The sequence below is a fragment of the Macaca thibetana genome, chromosome 20, assembly GCF_024542745.1.
Source record: "Macaca thibetana thibetana isolate TM-01 chromosome 20, ASM2454274v1, whole genome shotgun sequence".
Classification (NCBI taxonomy): Eukaryota; Metazoa; Chordata; class Mammalia; order Primates; family Cercopithecidae; genus Macaca; species Macaca thibetana.
Genome location: NC_065597.1, coordinates 35,818,383 through 35,845,416, shown reverse-complemented (window position 1 = coordinate 35,845,416; position 27,034 = coordinate 35,818,383). Strand labels below are relative to the sequence as shown.

Sequence of the window (27,034 nt, the reverse complement as noted above, 5' to 3'; positions counted from 1 at the left end):
GAGAGGGGGAAAGAGGAAGTGATTGCTGCGTGACATGTTAATATACTGTGTGATTAATGTCATGTGTTAACATATATCATGAGCCATGGAGAGACACAGCTGATCATTGTTCAGTCCACATGCTTCATCACGCAGGTTCTCTTCAAACAGAGACAACGGTAAAAGTGTGCCTTGGAACAGTCTGTGAAACGAAGCAACAAAAGGATATTTACCCTCCTATCATCTTTGCATTGGTCAAAATTTGACCACTCAGGGAATGAACTCCCCTGCATGCCCAGGTGGCCCCTCAGCAGCTATTTGGGATGTCAGATCTCACTCCTTATGGTAGAGCATTTCATCTATGTCTGGAAGCAGTAGGAGTAGCCAAAAACTCCAGATGCATAACTGGTTGGCCAGGCTACAAAGCAACAGCAAAAGGAGATGTGGCCGCTTTCTGGACAAGTGACTGGTGGGCCCCAGGAAATGAAACCATACAGACTCACGCTAACTCAGCGTCTGTAGCTGTCATTCTCAGAGTGGCCTCTACTATGAGCGGTCTCTCAAAGAAGGGCAGACATGGTGGTGGCTGAGATGGACAAGCAGCTGAGGGTGCAGAGATTAGGGTGCCAAGCAGATAAGAAGAGGTACATAAGAGACATTCTATACAGGCTCCTTTGTTCAGTATCTTTTGGTGCCAACTAGGTACCAGGCACTTGCCTGACCATGAGACTACAAAATAAATTAATAAATCTCACTAAGTCACAGCCACTTCCTCAAAGGCATGCACAGCTCTGTAGATGCAACAGAGACATGGGCAAATTATTGCAATATAAAATGATAAAATGATAAGCACCATATATAGAAGGCATAATACAGAGGCATGCTAGAATGCTATTGCTCAAGCAGAAGGGGAAACAGCCTTAAGAGCTGTACAGATGTGGATTGGGCTGCTTCACAAAGTAGTGGATTTCCTGTCTCTGAAGTGTTCAAGCACCAGCTGCCAGCCACCAAACTAATATGCCATATGGAAGACAAAAGCATCCAGTAGATGAACTAAATGAGGCTTGAGACCACTCCAGTTCTGGACTGCTATATTCTTATGATGGATTTATACTTGACATCCACAGCCAGATAGCTCCATTGATTAGAAATTTTCATTAAATATCTACATTTGAGGGTCCCATATAAGCTGGTAGTTTTGTTTCAGTTTTGTCCAGACCATACCCTGAACCCCATCTGCTTGTGTCGTAAACACATGTCTTTGGTCACCAAGAGGGCAGGATGAGAGAGTATGACAGATTGCCTTACTGCTTCTAGCACAGAAAAAATAGTTTATACCAGGAACAGCCAACTGGAAAATATACTAGAACATACAATAGCCGATATAGCAACAAAATTATAAATATCTCTAAACTAATCCCACAAAGAACACATATAATACATAGAATTTTCATGTATTCAAAAAATTTGAACAATTAAAAGGCATTAAAGAAGATGTGAAAAAAGTAAAGGGCCATTCCATGTTATTAGATGGAGCAACTTAGTGTAGAAATGTCATTTCTCACTAAATTAATCCATAAATCCAACGCAATTCCAATAAACATTCCAGCAGAATATTCTGAGGGACTTGAAGACTTGACTCTAAAATTTATATGAAACAATAATGGTACAAAAATAGCAAAATCTATTTTGAGAGCAAAGAGAAGGTATCTGTTCTATATGATAGTAAGATACACTACAAGTCAAAATATATTTTTATGAAGGATGCTAGTGACACAGTTGCAGAGAAGGAGATCAATAGAGCAAAATAAAGAGCTCTGAAAAAAATAGTATAAAATAGGGAAGGATCACAAACCAGTGAGAAAAGGATGGGATGTTTGTTCAATGTAGTTGAGGAAACTGACTGACTCTATGAAGAAAAATCAAGTTAGGTCCTTGCTTCAGACCATACATAAAAATAGTCCCATACATAAAAATAGTCTTCAGACCATACATAAAAATATGTTAAGGACCTAAATGTGAAAAGTAAAATTATTAAAATAATACAAATGAATGTAGATAACGTCTTTGTGACTTTGGAGTAGAAAAGGACTTTTTGAACAAAATGCCCAAATTGTAAAACATATTTAAATTTGATCCATCTGACTACATCAATGAAATTATGCTTGACTAACAACCCCACAAAGCTGATAAATAGGTGGCAAATTGGAAGAAGATTTTTCATCATTTAAACAAACAGATGGATATCTACACCATAATAGGAATCTTAGAAATAAAGAAAAAAATAGAAAATGCAATAAAAAACAAAGAATATAGATATGTTATAGAAGAGTGGGGTGGCCATATCATTTATTAACTTAACCGGGACACCTTAACAGTGAAAAAAGACACTTCGAATAACTTCACCAGGGCAACAGCCAAAAACCTGGACTGTACCAAGAAAACCAGGACTTGTAGTCACTAGATAGAAGGGGAAACTGTAATAGCTAATAGAAGAGATGAAGAGATGCTTAGCCTTATTAGTAATAATATAATTAAATAAATGCAAAATACAATAACAATGAGATACCGCTTTCTACCCCTTAAGGCTGCAAAAATTAGAAAACTGTGTAATACCAAGTTTTGGCTAAATGGGTACCATTGGCAAGTGTTAAATGATGTAATTTCTCTAGCAAACAATCTGACAATACCAAATGGGATTAAGTAGATTTACACTCTAAGGTCCAGTAATTCCATTCTTGCATATATACCCTGGAAACATGCATAAAAGACCACAAGTAGAGATGTGCAAGGATGTTTTTTTGCAGCACTGTGTTAACAGGCTGCTAGAGGCAACCTAAGTGTCCATCACAAGGGGAGCAGGTAACAAAAAGCAATAGGCGCGTATGACGGAATCAGATACTTCGACTGAAGCCATGACCTGGATGTGTATACAGCAGCACAGATGTCAAAACCATAATGTTGAGGGAAACATAGTCCATACAGAACGAGATTAACACAAGGCCATTTGTGGAAATAAAAGTACATACATAAACAAAACAACACTGTGTGTTTTCAAGGATAAAAGCGTATTCCAGGTCATATATAAAACACATTACAGTGGTTGCCTAGGATGAAGAAAGGATGAGGAAGTATGGGAATGTGAATTGGAAATAAAAAGGTGAAAATACTAAAAGAAAAAAGAAGAGGAACTTTGATCTTTACTCATCATAAACTGATGAGTATGATTAACTCAACAATGAGCTGCTGAGTTAAATAACCAGCCAACAAAAACAAAAATGTTTCTCCCCCATTGAGGATAGGTCCAGCGTGTCACTTTCTAAGATGAAGTCCCTCGGACCCCAGTTAATCTTATCTTCTTTAAACCCTCATTAGTCAGAACCTAATTCCCCAATTTCTTTTTCTCAATCATAGTTCTTTGTCTGCATAGGGGGTCAATCCTCTCAGTCTAGATTAAGAAAAATATGACAGCTTATGAGAAGTTTACAGGAGATCTATCTCACCAAACTCAAGGGCATGCAAATGCCAGACAGGCTCACGAATGACAGTGGCATGGGGCCTACGTTATTCTGCACAGGACCATGTAGTCAAGCTCCCTGTCTACACAGTTGCCTTATTTGCTCTTTGCAGCTGGTTTTCTTTGCCCCTCAAAGACATGTACGTGTCTTTGCTATGGCTTCCACATGTACATGTTCTCCCTTCAAGGGACCAACTAGGTATGCCATCAATATTATGCCTTGAGGTCCATGACATATTCGGAGAGTCCATCAAGTTTATATATAGTTCACCTAGTCTGGTGAACTAAAAAAATTCAGCTAATGCTTTGGCTGAATCCCGGTCAAGGTGATTATAATCACCCACCCTCCAGGCCCAGAAGAGCCTCTCCTGTGTGCATCCCCTTTTCTCTAATCATGTGCTTCCTTCCCACCCTGTGACTGAGGGAACCTTCACTAACAGGTGCAGTAGGTGCAATGTTACAGTTGGAACATTTTAGAGCTGCAGTTTTAGAGTTGGGAGAATACTTAGCAGTCATCACTCAAGCCATCTGAATTTTACAGATGGTGAAATTGAGGTTCAAACAAAAAGGATGAGAGGTCCAATGGCAGAGGACTGTGGGAGCATAAGAAAAATTCATCATTTCTCTATGGTGCCATTTCCATGACTGCACCCAAGCTGTTTCTCTCCTATTTCGGCAGTTAATTCCCTTATCAGCAGCTGAGGACCAAATGAGTAAAAGCAAAACTATGGGGGCCTGAGTAGTTTCAGGTGATCCACAAATTTGACACAAAAACAAAACCAAAAAAGTTCATAAATGAAGGCCACTGTGTGGCAGATGCTGTTAGTTCCCCACCCTCCCAATACCCTTCAGAATGCACCAGCCTACGTCCGGTTGCCAGGATCTGTACCTTTCTCTAGCTGCCTTACTCCAAGGCACCATCAGCCTCCAGTGCTGGGGAGGTAAACGCTCACTCCCAACAGCTCTCAAACAATGACTGATAGAAGGTGGTGTATACATACCCCAGCCCCCTCTCCCTTCAATGGGATAACTTGGAGGCATGTTTCTACACCAGTTCAGTTTCCTCACAGGATCAAGTTCCTCATTCACAGTGGCAGCTGTTCTGATAAACACCCTGTACTGGCTCATTTCCTTTTCCATCTCACTCTGTCTCTCCTGCTGGTGTTTCCTACACCTCCCAAACAACTACTTGTACTTGATTCCTTGTCTCGGGGTCTGTTTCTAGGGAACCCAAACTAAGAAAGCTTCATAAGAGATGTGCATTCTTGGCTGGGCATGGTGTCTCACACCTGTAATCCCAGCACTTTGGGAGACTAAGGCAGGAGGATTGCTTGAGTAGTTCAAGACCAGCCTAGGAAACATAGTAAAACCCCATCTCTCCAAAAACTTTAAAAGCTAGTCAGGTGTGGTGGTGCAGGCTGACCTAGGAAGCTGAGGCAGGGATTAGAGATTACAGTGAGCCATGATCACACCACTGCACTCCAGCCTGGACAACAGAGTACGACCTCATCTCTAAATAAATAAGTACTTACATAGATAGACAGGTAAAGTGCATTCTCTCTGGCCTTGAGAACAAAGTGCATTGTCAGAATAGGCTAGGTTATATTACTGTAACAAAAATAATTTCAGTGACTTAAAGTTTATTTCTCCAGTCAAAGAAGATATTATGACTCTTCTCAGGTAGCTCTCCTTCCAGTGGCCACTCAGGGATCTCTGCCTGGTCCATGTGTGGCTCTAGTATCTTGGGGGCCTTCTTTTCCAGCCTTGTGGAGGATGGAAAGAGGGAGGATGGAAAATTACAAGATGTTTTAAGGGGCAAGCTTGGAAGTATTCTACATCATTTCCACCCACATTGAGAATTCAGTCACATGATTTTACCTGAATGCCTTTTGTGTGTCCAGGGGGAAAGTAAAGGGGTCAATGAAAGCATCCCATTGTCTTTTCCAAATAGATATACAGGGCATCCGGCTGGAGCCTAGAATGGGAGAATCCTGACTTCCAGGCAATAGCCCTGGTCAAGGAAAAGGTTTTGGCCATCAGCAGCAACCTCTTTTTGGCCTTTGTCTTCCCTAACTCCTGAAGCTACATCTCCTACTGATCCCACCTGCAGATCTTGGCTGGTGTCAGTCATTCATTTAACACACAGTGTATGAGCACCTACTGTGTGCCAGACGTTATGCTAGGCATGGGAGATAAGCTGGTTTCTGAAGCACTGGTTTTGGCCACAGCAATAAGTGTTTCAATAGCCATCACACACCATTCAGTGGGAACTTAGCATCTTTGTTATTGCTGAAGCACTGGTTTTGGCCACAGCAATAGGTGTTTAATAGCCATCACACACCGTTCAGTGGGAACTTAGCATCTTTGTTATTCAACTGGTTTCCCCGGAGCCAGCCCTTACAGGGCAGGTCTAAGTTTCCAGGGAGTCTCCAGCACTGCACATTGCCTCACCCCACCAGGTCTCTAAATCAGGCTGTTCATGAGCCTAGACCTCTGCTGAGTTTCCCTCTCTGGGGTTTGCCAATTTCCCCCAGTCTCCCCTAAGATGGCAGTTCTTAGTCTGGGGCCTACGAACCTGGATGGTAAACAAAGGCTGCATTTTTATTCTCTCTACCCCCTAACTCATGGGTTGGCACATTATGGCCCACAGGCCAAAACTGGTTGGCTCACCACCTATTTTTTCATAGCCTGTGAGCTCTGATCGTCTTTTACATTTTCAATGGTTGGAAAACATAATCAAAAGAGTAATAATATTTCATGACTTGTAAAACTTACATGAAATTCAACTTTCACTGTCCATAAATAAAGTTTTATGGGAACACAGCCATGCTCATTCATTTACATATTATCTATGGCTGCTTTCAAGCTATATCAGCAGAGTTGAATAGTTGCCAACAGAGACCATATGGCTCACAAAACCTAAAATATTTACTATCTGGCCCTTTACAGAAAAGTTTGCTGACCTCTGCTGTAACTGAAAGTTAGCATTTTCTTCGATTATGAATAAAGGCAATAACCAGAGTGGTCACAGTACCTGTGACTTTGTCACCAATAGAATTCACAGATATTTTCATAGCATTGCATTGTTACATATTTTGAAATATCATATATACTTATCATTATTTCAGAATTAAAGCAATTATTAGACCCATCATTTTATCTTGTCATTTTAAAGTATTAAAAAAGAAACACATACTATTATTATATCACATAATTGTAGAGTTTTTAAATTTTTCATAGCTATATTTCATTACAATTGTGATCTTACGTATTTTGGTTTAGGTATTTTAAAACATTATTGTAAAAAGGGATCTGTGGGCTTTGCCAAACTGCCAGAAGGTTTATGGCACAAAAAGGGTGAAAGTTCCAGTTCTAGGAGAAAGAGGACTCATCTGGCAAAGTCCTGATTTCCCATCCAGCTCTGGTTAGTTCTCTTGTGCAGAGGGCTAAAGCCATCTCCCTGTATCCCATCAGCTCACTGGGAATGGAGAGCTCCCAGACGAACAGGGAGTTTGTGTTGCCTTCCTGGCCCCATGTTAGCACTTGACGCTTGAATCCTTGGCAGCACTCATTTCTTTCCCCAGTATTGCCTGACCACCAGTGCCCTTGCCATGCCCATGGGGCCTGCATCTTGAGCTGCCCAGCCACTCTTACCCAGCCAGCCTCAGGACGGCTTCGACGTCAGGGCCCATGGACTCTGTTAGAGACTTTGGAGGTTCAGTTTCAGGATGGGGGCTGGGAAGGGATGGCAATGCCAGGGCCCAGGGACTGATAGCCCAAGAGGACCCTCTTGCCCTTTCCTGCTCCTGTTTCCTGCAAGAATGTCATCTTTACTAAGTTAGGTCCAGGTTCCCTGCCCATCCAAGAAAGATGGGGGCTCATGTTGCTTCACACAGGAAGCACCACATTGGACTTTGTATGGAGAGGCCACATTTACTGCCCCTAAGGTCCCAGCATCTACAGGACCTAGATTCAATAGAGACATTGAATCTAAAATTCCCACTTGGCAATTTGGGAGACTTTAAGGTACTATCCTGAAAAGGTCACATGACTTTTGACTAAGCTATATATACATGGAAACCTCTAGAATAAATATGGAGGACAGGACAGGGTTGCTCCAATTGGCAATATGGTTAAGATCTTCAAATTTATGTTTCTTATTAAATTGTACCTGAACTTTCCTAGCAAGAGAACATGATCACATAACTACGTGTGTGTGGCCCACGTGGGTTTTTAGAGCCAGTGAAGGTAGGACAAGGCTGCTGGGTGCAGCCAGGGCCCTGAAGGAGATATCTGAAAGCAGACACTGTCAACCTGAGGAAAGTAAGTTGTTGTTGAAGACTAATTTCCCAACCCCCTCATTCCTCAGGAAATCTCCTCACAGAGCCTACAAAGTTCTCCTTCTCAGGGCCTTTCTGAAAAGGAAAAGCTCCCACAATGGTCTCGGTGATGGAAAGATAGGCTCACCAAGGATTCCAATATTCAGACATCATCTGCTAAACATTAACCAAGAATCTCCTGGTGAACCCATTAGTGAACCAGGCCTGAGAAAGCTATCCACAGTTTGCCTGGGCTTGCTCAGTCCAGGGAGGGTGCAGACATGAAGCATCAGTCTCGGAGATGGGTGACCAGCCACCTTAGTTTTCCAAGAAAGCCCCAGGAAAACTGGGACAAGTTGGCCACCCTACAAGAGACCTTCAATTCTGCCTTCTAGACCTTGCCAGTTGTCTCACTAGGTGACTTCGAGCAAGTCTTAATTTCTTCATGTATGACATGGCAGCCTGTCATCTTATTAAAACCAACCAGCTAAACATACTATTGAGTCTGTTGGTTGGTACTCCAGGGTCAATATTTATGAAGAACAAAGCTGGTCTAATATCACTGCTTTGATACACACCATCATTATTGCCTCTTGCATTCTCTACTGCATTTCCTTCCAAAGGATATTCACAGCTATAGTCTCATTTTATCCTAACAACTCTGTAAAAGAGAAAAGATAAGCAGGAGAGACCGAAATTATAGTTATCCCCATTCTGCAGATGCACAGACAGGATCTCAGAAAGAAGTGACTTTCTCAAGGTCACCCAGTAAGTAGGCAGGTGGCTCTGTTCTCTGGATTGCTCCTCAGTGCCTTTGCTTAGAGTCTTCACATTTGAGCAACTCTGCATGCTGATGATATTCAACCCCACCATATCTCGTGTGCCACCTACCCTAGTTCTTGCCTCTCTGTGAGAACAGGTCCAGTGTGTCACAGGTAACACAGACTTACAATCACAAAATGGGATACTGCTATGAGGGATATTGATGAGACTTTAAAGATGGAGTAATTGGCTGATAAGATAATGAGCCCTAAAGTAGATAATAATATTGAGCTCTAAAGGGGATATTAGTATTGATCTGCCTCATCAGGCCTGTTGGGAGGATTAGCTCACTGGCAATTGTAAGAAACTTTGCAATGAAGGAGCACAAATGATAGCACATTTGAGACTCACCTTATCCCCTTTGCGACGCGTCTCCCTAGAGTGATTTAAGTAGTAATCTGGATGCCATAGCAACTAAGACCTGCCTGATGGAACCCTTCATCCCTCTGCTCCCTGTGCACTTCTGTATTCTTTAACTCAGCCATAAGGTGAAGACTTCCCTTTCCTAATAAAACAAAAGTGCAGCAAAAAGCACTTGATTTTTGGCTCCTAAAAGCAGCAGGGGCATGGCAAAAATGTAGGATGCTTTTAAGAATTCCAACTAGATGCAATACTCTTATCTGTGGCCACAGAAGTCATGGGTGGAAGAGTCATGCTTAGAAAAATCAAAGATGGTCAAAGGGGCTCTGCCAAGTAGGGGCTCAAGAGGGACCATATAGGAGGCATTGATTTTGTGGTTCTGATCTGGAGTTCTCTTTACTGCCATTACAGAAACATTAGCTCTCTCTCACACCCGCTCCCACAGCTAGCCCATGTGGAAAGAGTTCTCTGGGTGTTTTCATAATGTCATTATTGTAGTAATATTGGTTTCAGAGTAAGTGTTTAATAAATGCTGACTGATCGATGTTCCGGTGTTTGTGTGTGCATTATGTGCTTACTCACAAGCAAGCTTTTCCAATTTTGCCTTTGTTTTGCACTGAACCACATGTTTTTTTTCCCGAGCCCCTTGTGAAAAAAAGAAATGAATGAAGAAGTGATTTGCACAGTTATGCAGCTTAAAAATGACAGAACCAAGATGTTCCCAGAGCTTTTGACACCAAACCTAGAGCTTCTTCTATTCTGCCCTCCTGCTCTCCATAACCATGCTGCAATCCAATCACAAACCCTCAAGGGGACTTATGTCCCATGTTTGTTTTTATTTTCTCTGTGCTCTAACCAGCTAAGTGTTCACTCAGCAACAGTCATTCATCAAGGGAGGCCATTGAGCAGGGGGTTCTGTTGACTGTGCTAGGGGCAGCCCAGCCTCCCCACTGCCCCAAGGATACCTCTAGGGGACACCTGCAACCCTTCTTTTGCACAGAAAAGTAGTGAAGTTCATGTTGGTATTCAAGATGCCTGCATTTTCTCCCCATCCTCTCAATTTCTTCCCTCTCAAAAGTATTTTAAAGAAAAAGATTTAAAATTGCTTGGAAATTGTAGCAAGATTGCCTGGTTATTGATTCAAATTCTGGCAGGCCTGACTTGAAGCTGTCTCACTTGTTACTGTCACCAATTCCGATTGCTAAAGAGGAATCCTGAGGATTTGGGCTGAAGCCAAATGATCCAGGAATCCCTCCATCCCCCACCCCACCTCCATGCAGGAGAATTTCATATTTCCATTCCAGCTGAGGTCTGTTGCAGGATATTAATTGGGATTTCGGTTGGTGCCTCTCATTCTGGGGTTTTGCTTAAACTAATATTTTTGGTTCTTTGTTCCTGTATCTTAACAGCAGACAACAACCAACCTCTGATTAGCCACAGAATGACAAGAGCTGGGTTTATACAGCAATTTGGCAGATAAACACAATAACAGTAGCCTTCGAAGCACTGCTATTGGGAATGTGATAGGGAATGTGTTGTGGCAAAGAAATCCTAGACTTTGTGTCATCCTCTGCATAGAAAAAGAATCTGGGTCTATTGCATATTATAAGAAAAAAGGATATTAAAGAGACAATAAGATAATAGTAATAACAGTCTGCTTATATGCTAAAAAGGTTTGAGACACAATCATACAGACCTGAACCTACTTACTTTGTAGGCTGCCTTTAGCAAATTTTCTTTGCTTGGTTTCTATGGAAACTGGAGGCTGCACATGAGCTAGAGACACTCAGTAGTCTTTCCTGGCAGATGTGTCCATTTCAGATATCTCTGATTTAAGTGATGTCATGCTTTAACCACAAAGATTAAAAGAAAAAGTAATACTAATCCATTTGCTGTGCTCACATAATTACTGCTGAGAAAGTCTATGTTGATAGCTACTATTTATTGAGCACTTGCTGTGTGCCAGGACATATTCTAAGCAACCGTATATCTTTGCTCATTTAATCTTCCCAGTAGCCCCATTGGTTTAGTATCTGTAATAATCAAGGTCCAGCCAGGAAAACAGAAACCACTCTAGGTCTCTCAAATACAAGGAATTGAATACAAGGAATTAGTTATGAATGCAGTGAAATTGCTGAGAGGCCAAACAAGGGGCTGTGAGGCAGCTCAGAGAGTAGCAAATGTAAGAACCCACTCTAAACCCTGGGGCTGGAGAGACAATGGGAAGAGGTCATGTTTCCTGTGCCAAGTTGAGATGGAGTGGCATGAACTAGAACTATCATGAGAACTCCATGTAGGAGCTGAGACCAAGTTTCCAGTTAAGCTTGTTTTTAGAGTTCTACTGGTAGAGGTTGAGAAAGCTGACACCAGATTTTCTTTCCCTATTTCAGGAAAAGAGAAACATGCTCACTAGCTTAGTGGGGTGTCAAGGCTCTTTCTGGAGGGTAAGGAAATCCCATAACAGCAGAACACTAACCTCTGTTTACCCAACCCCGTGTCATGGTCACCAAGCCCAGGGCATGGGTCAGTGGTTGAGAGGACACTGGAGCTGCAGCCTGGAGCCTCCTCCTGAGGGGTAGGAGCTATCTGGTGGGCACTGGACCTACAAGACTACTACCAGCACATCATAGGAAGCAAAAAGAGAAAGAGGGAGGAATACCCTGTCTTCTCTCTGTCTCCTGCCCTCAGACCTTCTGTCAAGTTCTCCTATTGGCTTGAATCTGGGGCCAGAAGTCAAAGGATTCTGGGAAATGAGTTCCCCTGTGATACAGAGAAGAGTGGAGGAAATGCAAAGATGAACCTGAGAGCAAACTAGTAGTTGATTCGTGGAGTATTTCTATACCCATTTTATGAGTAAGAAAACTGAGGCACAGAAAGATTATTTTCCAAAGACAAACATTAGCAAGTAAAATGACTTGTTATCTGGTTAAATCCACCCCCTTAACTGCTTCATAATATCTTCTGTGGAGGGAAAAAGGATGTCACATACATAAAAATCCTTTATCACATGCCCTTCACCCAAGTAGCCCAGTTGATTATGAAAACATGTAATTGTGGGAGCCTGCCCATCTTAAATTTGCCCATCTGGGGGTTCTGGATATTTATTTAATGTATGCCTATAATTCCAGATGATTCAGCCTGGCTACATACTCATGCCTTGAGTCATAAAAATATGAAAAGGGCATGTCCTGACTAGTAACATGGACCTGGGAGTAAGGGGAGACTGCACTGAGGAGGAACCTCATTTTTCTCATATTGGCTTTGATTCCATTTGGTTAGAGTGTCACAAAGAGGTGAGGGGGAAAGTAGGCAAAAATTCCCAGTTCCTGTTTCCTTCCTTAATGTTTGACCATCTGCTGCTGCTCAAGTTGTTAGAGAAATCTATCAGTGGAAAGCTAAATGTCTACCTGAAAGCTTCATCTTTTCTCTGAATTGGAAGAAGACTGTTTAGCTGAGGGACACCTTGGCAAAACTTGAAGAGAATTGTTTCATCTCATAGCCAGGGCAGACCCTTCCTAGAGGCAGTCATGTCTTCAGAGAGCTTACTTGAAAACCAAGAAATGTTGCAATATAAGGATTTTCAGTGGCTAGCAAGAAGAGAACATTTTTGGTGAGCTTATTTTCCTTGTTTCCGTTTAAAGGTATGCTTTATGTGAAGGAACTTCTGTATTTGTAAGGCTAGTCCTGCTTACATTAGCAGACAAATCCATGGAAACGTGCGGATGCTTATCTTCCTTCCCAAAGGGTCTGAAGTGCTTCCCTGGTTAAGGACCGCTGAAGGGGGATGCTTTTCTCCCACTGAATCCCCAAGACCAGCCAGGGAAACTAGTGGACTCTGTTTCTTGCAGGACAGCACGGTTCTGGCCTACCCCTGACCTTAATCCCAGGGAGAAAGCAATTTATGGAAATCGAAGCAAGCAGAGTATAATCCCTTCTGTCCCCCTCAAAAGATTTTTTCCAGAACTAATGAAACTTAAGGCCAGGTAGGGTGGCTTATGCCTGTAATTCCAGCATTTTGGGAGGCTGAGGCAGGAGGATCCCTTGAGGCAGCGAGTTCAAGACCAGCCTGGACAGCATAGCAAAATCTACAAAAAAATACAAAAATTAGCCAGATGTGGTGGCATGTGCTTGTAGTCCCAGCTACTCAGGAGACTGAGGTGGGAGGATCACTTGAGCCCAGGAATTTGAAGCTGTAGTGAGCTATGATCACACCACTGCACTCCAGCCTGGGTGACAGACAGAGTGAGACCCTGTCCCTGAAAAAAATAAAATAAAAATAACTTAAAATAGCTTTGCCATTGACAGCAATAGATATTTAATGGCCAGGAAGTCTTAATACCTACTTTCTCATTACTGATATGAGATGAGATACATTTGCATAACAAAGAGTACCTGTTAATTTTGCCAGATGCCCAGCTAAAGACAAGAAAGAAAAATCCTATATCCTGTGACCTCCATGAGTTTCCTTTAAGTCTGGATCCAGGCTATGTGGGGCCTGATACAGTCCTAGGGGCCCTCCTTAAGAAAAAGAATGTAGAATTAGGACCATTGACTTAGGTATAAAAATGTTTATTCATTTAGAATGAGAAAAGAGATCACAACACATTAGGAAACTGTTAAAAGCCAAGAAATGCCAAAAACTTACAAAATCTAGAATGTAATGCTTTTGTGTTAATACTTTTCTGACTTTTTTACACTTTGTGATTATCCCTTCATACAATAATTCTGTGATATCTTCTATCAAGAGACTAGAAAAATAAATCAGCATTTTCTTCAACATAGTTGACCAAATTTACCTTTTTATTTTTCATAGTTCAGAAAAATTTATTTTGGCTTTACAACTCATTATTTATAGTGAGATGCCCATTTTTAGGACTGTAGTCAAATATGGAAAAAAACTTCTAAGTGTTTTCTATATATGAGCTAAGACTTAAGGGTATTTCAGGTTTTCTCATGAGGTGATTAATCTTAAACATACACTTTGAAAGGACAGCAGTCACTAACCACTTGTTGTCAATGTCCTTGTTTCTTTATACTAAGTGACTTGGCCTAGAGGACATTGGGAGTGTCCCTAAATGCCACTACTTAACTAGATTATGAAGTGACTGAATGAAGCAGATGCACACCCACTGAACCCAACATCCCCAATTCAGCTTCCCATTAGGTATTCCCTAAAGATTCCCATAGCTATTACAAAGCCACATAATACAAGGGGATAATGACAGAAGGGAAGCTGGCATGAAAAGAGAGAGCAGTCTTAATTGATTGCTGTCAAAGAATTTTTCTGGTTGGCCATGGTGGTGCACACCTGTGGTCCCAGCTACTTGTGAAGCTGAGGCAGGAGGATCACTTGAGCCCAGGAGTTGGAGGCTGCAGTGAGCTACGATCACACCAATGCACTCTAGCCTGAGCAACAGAGTGAGATCCTGTCTCCGAGAGAGAGAGAGAGAATCTTTTCAGGTCCTTGAATGGGGATTATGTGAAGGAGGTACCCTGAAATTTACAATCTAAGCTTTCTTAGTTTGTGATAAATCTGCCTCTGGTTTTATCATCATTATCATCATCATTATTATTATTACTCCTGCAACATGGGGGCTTTCTGGGGATTCCAACAAGATAATGCATACAGATGTGGAACATAACAGGTTGTCAACTGATTGTATTTATCATCATCATCATCATCATCACTGTACTTGGCTCTCAACAAGAGATAAGGAAGGAAAGGGTGTCATGGCCAAGAGGCTTTCTGGAGGAGATGACCCTCCTGCTGGGTCTCAGAGGCTCTCCTTTTACTTTAACACCTGTAGTGCTCAATTCTTTTCAGGTAAGGGCTTGCAAGTAACCAATTTCCAGGATACAACAATCTAGACAGAGCAGAGGATATTCAATGGGTTCATATTTGCTGCCATTTTTTCAGTCTGGACTAAAGTAAGAGTATTTGATTATTCAAGTCATTTTAAAATTGATTTTATCATCTTATTGAAACTCTAGGAGTAGCAGAGTTTAAAAAAGGAAGGAAAGAAAGAATGACAAACAACCTCAAATCTCTATTTGTTCGGGATGTTTTAGTTTTGAAAGATGTTGGTAAGGTGATCTACCTGTATCAAATTATTCTATAGAGAAAAGCTTTATGGAGAGACACACAGGCTGGATCTTTCCTCTCCAGAACCAGCTAAAAATAGTTCTCTTCCTTATCTCATGGGAATCTGACCCATCTCAGCCCATTGAATTGGTACCAACAAGTGGTACTGATAGGGGAGAGCCATGCTTCTGTCTTCCCATGGAAAATTACATTTGGTGGAAGAGGTGGGGCAGAGAGTAGGTTCCTGCAGGAGGTGGCACACAAGGCTCCCAGGAAGGTAGGCAGCCTGCCAACCACCTCCTTCAGCAAGCAGAGACACTCTGCCTTCACCCAAGACCCTGCCAAGCACAGCCACAGAGGCAATGCCTGCCTTGGCGTGGATGGAGTACTGTGCCATGAGCCCTGTGCATGGCAGTGGTGGCAAGTCTCCTGAGTCCCCAAATCAACAAATCCACCCATCTACCCAGGCCTGAAACTACTCCTGTAGTCAGCCCCTTGGGTTAAGGATGGACAGCCCTCCATACGACTAAGATACAAATGTGTAAAGCCCTCCTCCAGCCAGGCGCTAGCTCTAGAGCTGAGAGTGAACTACTGGATGGCCCAGCTGGCCAGCATGGCCATGAAAGGAAGGGCTGTTCTAGCACCTTGTTCGGGACTCCCCACAGCGCTTTGCAGGTCTAGGCTGCCACTGTGATTCTCCAGACCTCTCTTTCCTGGAGCTGCCACAGCCGCCACGAAGCTCACACACTTTCCTTCCATTCCGTTGTCCAAATCCCACCTCTCTGCCCATCTACAGCTCCCACAGAGCCTTTCCAGACCCCACCCATAATGGTCACTCTTTCCCCTGACCTCTCATAGCTTTTCATTTATTTTAAGAAGTGAATTGCTTTTTACATTGACTCATAGTTAGGCATGTCTTTATTTCCATTCTACTGGTTGCTGTGTTTCCACCACGCTTATAAATGCTTGCTGAATAAATGAACAGATGACAGTCTGGAATCAGAGAAGAAGGTCCAGGCATAGATCTCTGGAGAGTGTGCCTGAGGAGGCTCAGCAAGAGTGCTGGGGAGCTTGGAGGGTGACTCAGGATGCTGCGTGTTCTGGGGGTACCAAAGGCCTTAGCAGGGAGAAGGAGGGGTTTCATAAGCAAATCCTGACATCCGATAATGCCTGTGGGCAGTCAGGACCTTTTGGGTTGCAAGAGACTAGAGTTAGTTCAAACCAGCTTCAGCAAGAAGGGTATTCTTGGCTTTCTTGGATGGGAAGGATAGTGAAGTGGCTCACAGAATGGAAGGAAGGGTTCCAGGAACCAAACCCAGGATAGGAAGTGAAACCCACTAAGGACCCAGGAGATGCCTCTCCTCTCCTCTCTTCCCTCTCTTTTTCCTTCTCCTCTGTCCCCTCCTAGATCCTTTTTCCCCTCTCCCCTCATCTCTCTCCCTCTCTTCCTTCTCTTTCTCTCTCTCCATCTCATTTTCACTGTCTCTATTTTAATAGCACTCTCTTTTACATCAGAAAAGTTCTCTCCACATGCCAGAGAAAATAGCTCCTAGCAACTCCAGATATAAATCCTTAATGATTTAAAACTAAGAAAAACTAGCTTTCCACCTCCAATCAGAAGATTCCATGGGAGGCCCCCAAGTGGCCTGGATTCTGTGCGTTCACCCCTTGGACGAGTCACTGTGTCCAGGGATATGACACCATTCTTGGCCCAACTGTGTGAAGAAGGAGGCCAGGCAAAGTGATTGACAGCTCCACTAGGGCCACACGGAGGCGTAAAACAAGAATGTCAGAGTCTCGCTACACTAGCAGACAAGGGCTTGGGGATGGGCTCTTGGAAGGGATGATGGGGAGGACTCAGAAGTAACTTCAGGCCAGGGTGATGATATCAAGACCAGGGATGTTTTTCCAGGCAGGAAAAGAGAGGCCCTCTGAAACTTTGGATTTTTGTCTCTTAAGGACACCCTATTTAAAAAGATCTCAATCCAGCAGCTCCTTTGAACTCTACCTCTAGCCTGAGAGCTGAACCTCAAATGGCAACTCCAATTGTTTGGGTTTTGTTTTAGAGACAGGCTCTCACTCTGTCACCCAGGCTGGAGTGCAGTGGCACAAACATGGCTCACTGCAGCCTTGACCTCCTGGGATCAAGCAATCCTCCTGCTTCAGCCTCCCACATAGCTGGGACCACAGGCATGCACCACCACGCCTGGTTAATTTTAAAAAAATTTTTTGTAGAGATGGAGTCTCACTTTGTTGCCCAGGCTGGTCTCGAACTCCTAGGCTCAAGAAATCCTCCCACGTTGGCCTCCCAAAGTGCTGGGATTACAGACGTGAGCCATCACGTCCAGCCTGTAACTCTGCTTCTTGTGACAATCAGCCTTCTGTCAATGCGTCTCAGAGCCTTGCTGCGACGCATAAGAACCTCCAACCTTTCTCACCTATCAAGCCGCACTGGATTAGGACTCAAGCACCTGATTTTGAGCCGTGGCTCACTTTCTCATTTATAAACTGAATTGTGGATAATATCTGTACTCCCTTCTCTTAGAAGTTGTTGTGAAGATCACGTAATGGAATGTGTGAAAAGGGCACACAGCAAACTATAAATTACCACACAAATTTAAGAACTTGCTATTTCAAAGTCATTCACCTCACCTCGCACTTGAGGCTCTATATCACTCTCATTAAACTTTCTTTCATTTGCCTCTTCTGCCTGAATAAAAATAAAATTATGCTTTCTAATTATTTTTTAATTAATTATGGTCCTTTGTAAAAGTGATACACACACATAGTTTTCAAAGGCACTTAGTTTGACAAATGCATGATTAAAACAGTAGCCTTCTGGTCACCTATAGAAATCCCAGATATTTAGCCAGGTGTGGTGTTGCACACCCATAGTCCCAGCTACTCTGGGAGGCTGAGGTGGGAGGATCACTAGAGCCCGGACATTGGAGGCTGCAGTGAGGTATCTATGATAGTGCCACTGTACACCAGCCTGGGCAACAGACAAGATCCTGTCTCAAAAACAAACAGAAAATCAAAAAACAGATATGCTCATCTCACACCACATTGATGCAAACATCTTAAAATAGCATTCATGCTCATCATTACTTCAAAATTACAGTCATTCTGTCCTTGTTATTTAATGTGCTCATTAAAAAGCACATACATTGCTATATCCCTATTTTGTTTTCTGACATTTTGACAACTCTATTTCAATGTGATCAGTTTCCTTTGTACTCCTATGTGTTTTATGTGCTTTAAAATATTATTGTCTTCATTCCTCTCTTCCTCCTTCTCCCCAATTTTCTATAAACCTTAAACTGCTCTAAAAATAAAGTCTATTAATAAAATAATTTTGTTTCACTTTTTAAAACAACATTATTCTAAGAAGAGATCCATAGGCCTCATCTGATTGTGGGTCCACAGCATAAAAAAAAATACTTCGTATCCTTGTTTCAGTTCAATGTCAGGTGCTAGACCTCCTGGTTTAATCCTCTCATTGTGAAATCATATTCTGTATTTTTGTGCTTTTGTTCTACTTTCTGCATAATTTCCTCAGTTTGATCTTCTGACCCCATCCATGACTATTTTATTGCTGCTGCATTCCCTTTGATAATATCCTGGTCTTATTCCATAGCTGTTCTATCCTCTCATCTTGCTTAGGCCATCAAGTCTGGGGTGTGATTTATCCCTGCTGATCTCAGACTGTCTGTTTGCATGTGGAAAAGTACTATAAGGTGATTGGGAGTTCTGTATCTAAGTGCAGGGCTTGCTGGCTGCTTGCTTCCCTGGGGGGTTATTGATCCGTCACTAGGCATTTCATTGTGGGACCCCCACATGGCAGAATCTGTGGATCTTTCCTCTTGGGGAAGTCCATGTCTTCAGGGAGAAATCTCCTAATTCCCTGCTTGGAGGGACTGGGGATGTACAAGTCAACATCTGGGAATCACCCAGCAGGAGAGACTTGGACCTTATCCCTTGTTTTTCATCTAGCTCAGTGCTGTTCACAACTGTTCCTGGCTATTCCCTCAATCTGAACTCTCTCTCATTCAATTATCCAGGGATTAAATCTCCTATTTCCTGCTGGAGCAAGGGAGAAATAGTTGGGGGTTGTTTGGACTGGGGAAGGAGATCCCCTGAGACAGATCTTCGACCCATCTGCCTGTGTTTCTCCCGACCCTCTCCTGGCTTTGATCATTGGTTGGAACCTTCAATTCCTGAGCCCTTCCGAGGTTCTTGGATGCGAGCTGGCCTGCTGCCTCTCAGCTTTCCCCTCTGCCAAGACAGCACTCAGCCTTCCACTTTTCACATTCCCAAGTTCTGCTGATCTTTCTTGTCCAATATCTTTTTCTCTCCATTTTTCTTCATTCTTGTAAGTTTATACCTTTTCTTTGCCATCATGTTAGTGGGGTTTGGGGTAGGAGCTGAGACTACAGAGCATACTCAGCCTGTCGCATTTATCAGCATGTCTTCTAGCCTTCCAGTTTCTCACTTTAGCCCAAAGAATAATAAAAGGCGCCATCAGTCTTTTACTGATACTTGTGGGGACTTTTATATCCAACTTGACGTTGGTGCAACGTGATTTGACAGCAAGAAAACAGTGCTCTTGAATCTTGGCTGCCAGCCACGGGACCCGAAATGTCAGCACCCATCCTTAACAATAATTAACCTGCAACTACAGGAGATGAACTAAAATATGATAAAGAAAGCAGAGGGCCAGGCGCGGTGGCTCTCTCCTGTAATCCCAGCACTTTGGGAGGCCAAGGTGGGCAGATCACGAGGTCAAGAGATCGAGACCATCCTGGCCAACATGGTGAAACCTTGTCTCTACTAAAAATACAAAAATTAGCCAGGCATGGTGGCGGGCACCTGTAATTCCAGCTACTTGGGAGCCTGAGGCAGGAGAATCGCTTGAACCTGGGAGGCAAAGGTTGCACACTCCCGCCTGGTGACAGAGCGAGACTCCGTCTAAAAAAAAAAAGAAAGAAAGAAAAGAGAAGTATCCAGCATCCAAAATGGTGATCTTCAGATGGAGTTGGAAATGTCCACCTCCTCCAGACAGATGACCAGGCTAAGGGAACAGAAAGGTATGAGTCCTTCTCTGCCCCTCAGTCTCCACCCAATGCTGGGATTTAAGAGATGAAAGATGGACTGAACGAAGCAAGGTGAGGGAGACTGAGCCCAGACACAGTTCCTGTTAAGAGAGAAGAAAACAATATTTCTAATTTGCCAGGACTCTAATTGGATAGGATTTCTATATATAGGCATGATTATATTTTCTGGGGTCTGATGAAAAATCAGAGGTGAGGTTTGGGTTCAAGAGCACTTTTATAAATAATAGCCTAAGGTCCAAGATTGAAAAATGAAAATGTCCTGGCTATAGCTCCCTACTCTACTGATGAGAAAGTCTAGCACTGGCCAAATCTAATCTGAGCCACAGGCCTACCACTACACGACTGGAGCAAAATTCAGCAGAACTGGCCACACTGTTGTGGAGAATGGCCAAGTTAATTACTCGGCCACACGCTAGTGCATCAGGACCATTCTGAGAATGCTTTGCCCTAAAACAGAGACCCAAGTGGAAAGAATCATGGGAGGTCTGTTTGCCCTAAAACAGAGACCCACAGTGGACAGAGCAGTGACCAGAGGTGGAAATTCCCATGGGGGTGATATGGTTGGGATGTGTGTCCCCTCCAAATCTCATTTGAAATGTGACCCCCAGTCTTGCAGGTGGGGCCTAGTAGGAGGTGTTTAGGTCATGGGGGCGAATCCCTCATGAATGACTTAGTGCCCTTCCCAGTGGTAATGAGTGAGCTCTCACTCTGTTAGTTCACACAAGAGCTGGTCGTTTAAAAGAGCCTGGCATCTCTCTTGCCGTGTGATGGCACCTGTTCCCCATTTCCCTTCCATCATGATTGAAAGCTTCCTGAGGCCCTCACCAGAAGCAGACACCAGCACAATGCTTCTTGTACAGCCTGCAGAATCATGAGCCAAATAAACATTTTTCTCACTCAGCCTCAGGTATTCTTCCTTTATAGTAATGCAAAATGGACCAATTCAGAGGGCAAAGTGTCTCAACTGAGAGATCAATTATAGGCTAAATTATTATAAAATTCCCTGCCTCCAAGAAATTCACTCCAAACACAAATTACACAAATAGTTGGCTACTACTCATTGATGTGATTTGAAAGCAGAAGAAGGAGAAAAAACGTGGGTATTACATTTCTCTTTTCTATATTTAGGTTTCTTTATCAAACTTCCACCCAAAATATAGGAAGAAGTTCCCACAGGACCAGAGCTGCCATGTAAAGATGTGTACCTTGTGCCCTGGAGAGCTCCAGAGCATCCTCAGGTCGCAGGCTGTGGCCATATATGGAACGCCCCAGCGTTTTCCCACTTCCAGATGCTATGGTCACACAACACCAGATAAAGCTTTCACAGTGAACAACCAGGCCACACACAAACGACAGACTGAGGCTCCACCCTCTGGGTCTCCGATTAACCACCATTCTAGATCAAGTTATTTTTGCCAGAAGTAGGAACTAAGTACTGTGGATTCTGCAGGGTCTCTCCTAGCAGGCATGTTTCTACTTTTCGTCAAGGTCTACAACTTCCGCGGCCCTCTCTGGGGACAGCCCAGTCAGATTCTGGATGCTTCCTTCCTTATCTAACTGGATACATTCTTTTTTTTTTTTTTTTTTTTTGAGACAGAGTCTCACTCTGTCACCCAGGTTAGAGTACAGTAGCGGGATCTCGGCTCACTGCAACCTCCGCTTCTCAGGTTCAAGCGATCCTCCCACCTTAGCCTCCTAAGTAGCTGGGATTACAGGCGCATGCCACCATGCCAGGCGAATTTTTTTTGTATTTTTGTAGAGATTGGGTTTCACTATATTGCCCATCCTGGTCTCAAACTCCAGAGCTCAAGTGATCTGCCCACCTTGGCCTCCCAAAGTGCTAGGATTACAGGTGTGAGCCACTGCATCCAGCCTAGGATACATTCTAACCACCACCACAACCCAAAGGGCACGGTTCCCTCCTTAGTACCACTTCCATAAGAGAGCAGCTGACCATACTTGGCCTCTGAAGATACGGGAGAAGAACCTGGAGTCTCCTCAGAGTTCCTCCCTACCTATCCCATTGTATAAGGTTAGCCACCACTTCTGGCTCCATAGTTTAATACATGGACTAATCTTGTTCCTCCTGGTATCTGTCCAGACCTTGTCACCAAAACTATAGGGAACTTGTCCTCGAAGAAGTACACCCCATTCTTCATACAATAACAGACCATCCACATGGCTTCCCAAACCTCTCCCTTGAGCACAGAGGGGCTTTAGGAACACTGAATGCTCACAGTCCCAGTAGGCTTCATGCAGAAATGATATAATGACCATGTAAATACACATTTACAGTGACAGTCATTATACAGCAGAGCCAAGCCTTAAAGTCACTAAAACGGAATATTCGGATCAAAGTCTTTCAGATTCCAACCTCTCCTTTTTTTGGTTGTAATCTCCCTCCCGCCATGCTACCTGTGGTATTCCATTTTCTTTCCCCCATCTTTGTTTTTGTGAAGATAAAAGCAGTTTGAAATGAGGACTTGAAGTCACCTACCGCTCTGCTAGAAGTTGAAATCTCCTGTTTTTTTCCCTCTCTATGTACAAATATATACTTGTCTTTTATGATCAAAGGTAATGGTGATGCTTCACCAAAAGACAAGTGAGAGTGAAGGTAATAATAATCTATTCACGATCACAGTGAGTCTTTGTACTATTTTGGTCAGGACAGCCTTACCCAATGTCTGAGTACCTCTCTTAGGTAGCTAAAAGTGCTGAAATCTGCCTAGCCCTGTCCCTGAAATCTGCTCCTCACTGCCATACAGTGGAGTACTTCAAAATAATTAATAATAATAATACACAGTTCATTTATTTCACCATTTGCTGTGTGCAAGCACTGCTCTCAGTTGTTCCGGTGTATTATGTCATTTAATCCTCCTGAAATCCCTCCGAAGTAGGTGTTACTAACAATGCCCATTTTACAGATGGAGAAACTAAAACACAAGAGATTGAGTCACTTGCCTCAGGTTACACAGCTGGTAAGGATTTGGACCTAAACAGTCTAGCTCCAGAGCAGACAGGCGGAGCTCCAACACTCTGCCACACCGTGAGACCGTATGAATAGCTACAGCTCTGCTAAACTGGAGGAAAGCAATGAACAGTTCTTCACAGTTTATCCACAGATATCTCTTTAAAGAGGTAGGGTGTGTTCTTCCATTTAGGCTGCTATAATAAAATACAGACTGGGTGGTTTAAAACACAACAGAATTTTTTTTAACCGCAGTTCTGGAGGCTGGGGAGCCCCGGATAAAGGTGCTGGCAGAGTTGATGTCTCGTAAGAGCCCACTTCCTGGTTGATAGATGGTATCTTTTCACTTTGTCCTCATTTGGCAGAAGCGGCAAGGGAGCTATCTCATGCCTCTTTTATAAATGCACTAATTTCCCTCATGAAGGCTCTACCTTCATATCCTCATCACCTCCCAAAGACCCTACTTCCAAATATCATTACATTGGGACTTGGGTTTTAACATAAAAATTTTGGAAGGTCACAGGCATTCAGTCCATAGCATTCCACCCCTGACTCCCAAAATTCATGTCCTTCTCACACACAAAACACATTCATTCTATCCCAGTAGCCCCAAAAGTTAATTCATTCCAGCATCAACTCAAAAGTCCAAAGTCCAACATCTCATCTAAATGTCATCTAAATCAGATATGAGACCCAAAGTGTGATTCATCTGAAGGTAAATTCCCCTCCAGCTATAAACTGTTAAACCAAAGAAATTATATGCTTCCAAAATGCACTAGTGGGACAGACATAGGATAGACAGTTCCATAGCAAAAGAGAGAAATAGGAAGGAGGGTAGGAGTAACAGGTTCCGAGCAAGTCAAAACAGTGGCGCAAATTCCATTACACATTAACACTCAAGAATAATCCTATCTGGCTTGATTCTCTGTTCTCCAGGCCCTCTAGGGTGGGGGTCTCACCCCTGGGACCCATTGGGGTTATGTTCCTGCCCCCAAAGTTCTTCCAGACAAGGGTTGGACCCCCAAGGTTCTGGGCAGCCCCACCCCCAGGGTGGCTCTGTGCATGGGCCCTACCCCCGTAGTGGTTCTCTGCCTGGGCCTTGTGGCTCCCTAGGGCTGGGGTCCCAAGCCAGAGGCTCCGCTTAGCACACCCACACCATGCTGGAGCCTGTCAGAGTCACATCTGGGGTGGCCAAGGAGCATGGCACCAGAGTGTGGGGAGTGGAGCCCATGATGTGAGGCAGTGCCAGGTAGGGTGTGCCAAGGTCCAGCAGGTACTGGTGGCTTCCACTTTGAAACTGTTCTGCCCCTGGTACCCTTACACTCTGGGCCTGTGATAGGAAGTGGTAGTGGGGGGGTGGCAGCTGATGATTTTTGCATTGCTTTTGGGCTCATTCTTCCATTGTCTTGAACAATAGCTCGTGGATTCTGTTGAGATGGCTGATCCATACTAATCTCATCAAATGGTCATTTGTCCACACTCTTAGGGAGTTCTTGTCTGACTATACGTTTTCATTTTAAACAATATAGATAGGCTGAGAATTTTCCAAATCTTCAAGTTCTGATTTCCTTTTTTTTTTTTTTTAAATTTATTTATTATTATTATACTTTAAGTTGTAGGGTACATGTGCATAACGTGCAGGTTTGTTACATATGTATACTTGTGCCATGTTGGTGTGCTACACCCATCAACTCATCATTTACATCAGGTATAACTCCCAATGCAATCCCTCCTCCCTCCCCCCTCCCCATGATAGGCCCCGGTGTGTGATGTTCCCCTTCCTGAGTCCAATAGCAAAGACTTGGAATCAACCCAAATGTCCATCAGTGACAGATTGGATTAAGAAAATGTGGCACATATACACCATGGAATACTATGCAGCCATCAAAAAGGATGAGTTTGCGTCCTTTGTAGGGACATGGATGCAGCTGGAAACCATCATTCTTAGCAAACTATCACAAGAACAGAAAACCAAACACCGCATGTTCTCACTCATAGGTGGGAACTGAACAATGAGATCACTTGGAGCTGATTTCCTTTTTATTAATTATTCCATTTTAAAACCATTTTTTATGTCTTGCATTTTACTATAAGCAGTCAAGAGAAGCCAGGCCATGCTTTTGACACTTTGCTTAGGAATTTCTTCAGCCAAATATTCTATGTCATTGCTCACAAGTTCTACCTTCCACAAAACGCTAGGACACAAATACAATTCGGCCAAGCTCTTTGCCACTTTATAACAAGAATGGTCTTTTCTCCATTATCCAATAATGGAGAAACATCTTATTGATGTTCCTCATTTCCATCTGAGGTCTCATGAGAATGGTCCTTACTGTCTCTATTTCTACCGATATTATGTATAGGGTTACTTACATATTCTCCAAGAAGATTGAGATATTCCCTAAGGCTCTCCTTTTTCTTTTCTAAGCCTTCACCAGAATTTCCCTTAATGGTCCATTCATGGCAATGTAATCTTTTTGTAGGATGCGTCTTAAAACTCTTCCAGCCTGTACCCATTATCCAGTTCCAGATCCAATTCCACAATCTTAGGTATTGGTTACATAAGCACCTCACTCCCAGTACCAATTTCTGTCATAGTATGTTTGGGCAGCCATAACAAAATATCATAAACCAGGTGGCTTATAAATAACACAAACTTATTTCTCACAGTTTTTTCTCACAGAGACTGCAAAATCCAAGATCAAGGGGCCAGAAGATTTGGTGGCTGGTGAGGGCCCACTTCCTGGTTCATAGACAGCATCTTCTCACTGCATCCTTACATGGTGGAAGGAAGAAGGGAGCTCTCTCAAGCCTCTTTCCTATGGGTACTAACCTCATTCATGAGGGCTCTGACCTCATGACCTAATCACCTTCCAAAGGCCTGACCTTCAAATACCATCATACTGGGCATTAGGACTTCACATAGAAATTCTGGAGGGACACAAACATTCAATCTACAGGATAGGGTCTCAGAAAAAAAGTTCCGAACTTCACTGGGTTCCCCCTGCCACCGGCCATGGTGGCACTCTGCTGCTCGCCATGTTAGCACACCTTCAGATGATTCTCAAGTGAAATGTCCCTCTGGGATGTCCCAGTTTTCTCTGTGTAGTGCCCCCTCCACACCCTTCATTCCCACCTACTGATCTGTGAAACTTGGTTTGCTCATTGGATATCATGTTTCCAGGCAGCCCTGCAAGTTTTGACAATCCATTGCCACTCTCTCCTCTCCATTCCACGATCTTCACATTCTCAACCAGTCCACATGTTCCTATGCTAGTTGCCCTTTCCAAAGTTAACATTTCCAAATGGCAAGATAAGTTCGGAGTTATTTAAAAAAAAAATACATGCACTTGAAACATACCATGAAAATGGTGGGCTTTCTTTCTCTCTTTCTTTTTCTCTTTCTTCTTTATTTTTTCTTTCTTTCTTTCTTTCTTTCCTTCTTTTTCTTTCTTTCCTTCTTTTTCTTTCTTTCCTTCTTCTTAAATATCATCCTTATCCTCCCTGCAGATGCAGTGAGCTCAAGCAGCCTCCTATTTATTGGTTTTCCCAGGGAAGCCAATTTCAGTTCAGTTCCCACTGTTTCATAACACAAGAGCTCAACTTACACACTTCCAAGCAGAGGGATGGGTGCTCAGTTTTGTTTTCTTCTTCCCTCAAGAAAATGCCTCAATCTCAGTTTCAGGCTTAAATAGACTTAACAGCCATGAGCTTTATAAACTCTGGCATGCCATAAATAGTCCTTTTCATCAAAATCTGCAAATCACAATTCTACTGTAAAAACCAGAGCTACTCAGATAGCTGCCCACAGCACTGAGCATGGTGCCTTGCATTTAGTGGCTTTTAATAAAGATTTGTTGATAGACTGATTGA

General features: G+C 43.0%; 2 protein-coding genes and 1 long non-coding RNA gene across 10 annotated transcripts in view; 2 read left to right on the top strand and 1 right to left on the bottom strand.

The window, feature by feature from the left end:
• Positions 1-27,034, top strand: part of LOC126943900 (metallothionein-2) — an 894,508-nt gene that overhangs the window by 331,364 nt on the left and 536,110 nt on the right. The window lies entirely within an intron of this gene.
• Positions 1-27,034, top strand: part of MT3 (metallothionein 3) — an 892,117-nt gene that overhangs the window by 350,109 nt on the left and 514,974 nt on the right. The gene's annotated exons all lie outside the window — the stretch shown is intronic.
• Positions 1-27,034, bottom strand: part of LOC126943937 (uncharacterized) — a 198,248-nt gene that overhangs the window by 62,754 nt on the left and 108,460 nt on the right. The window lies entirely within an intron of this gene.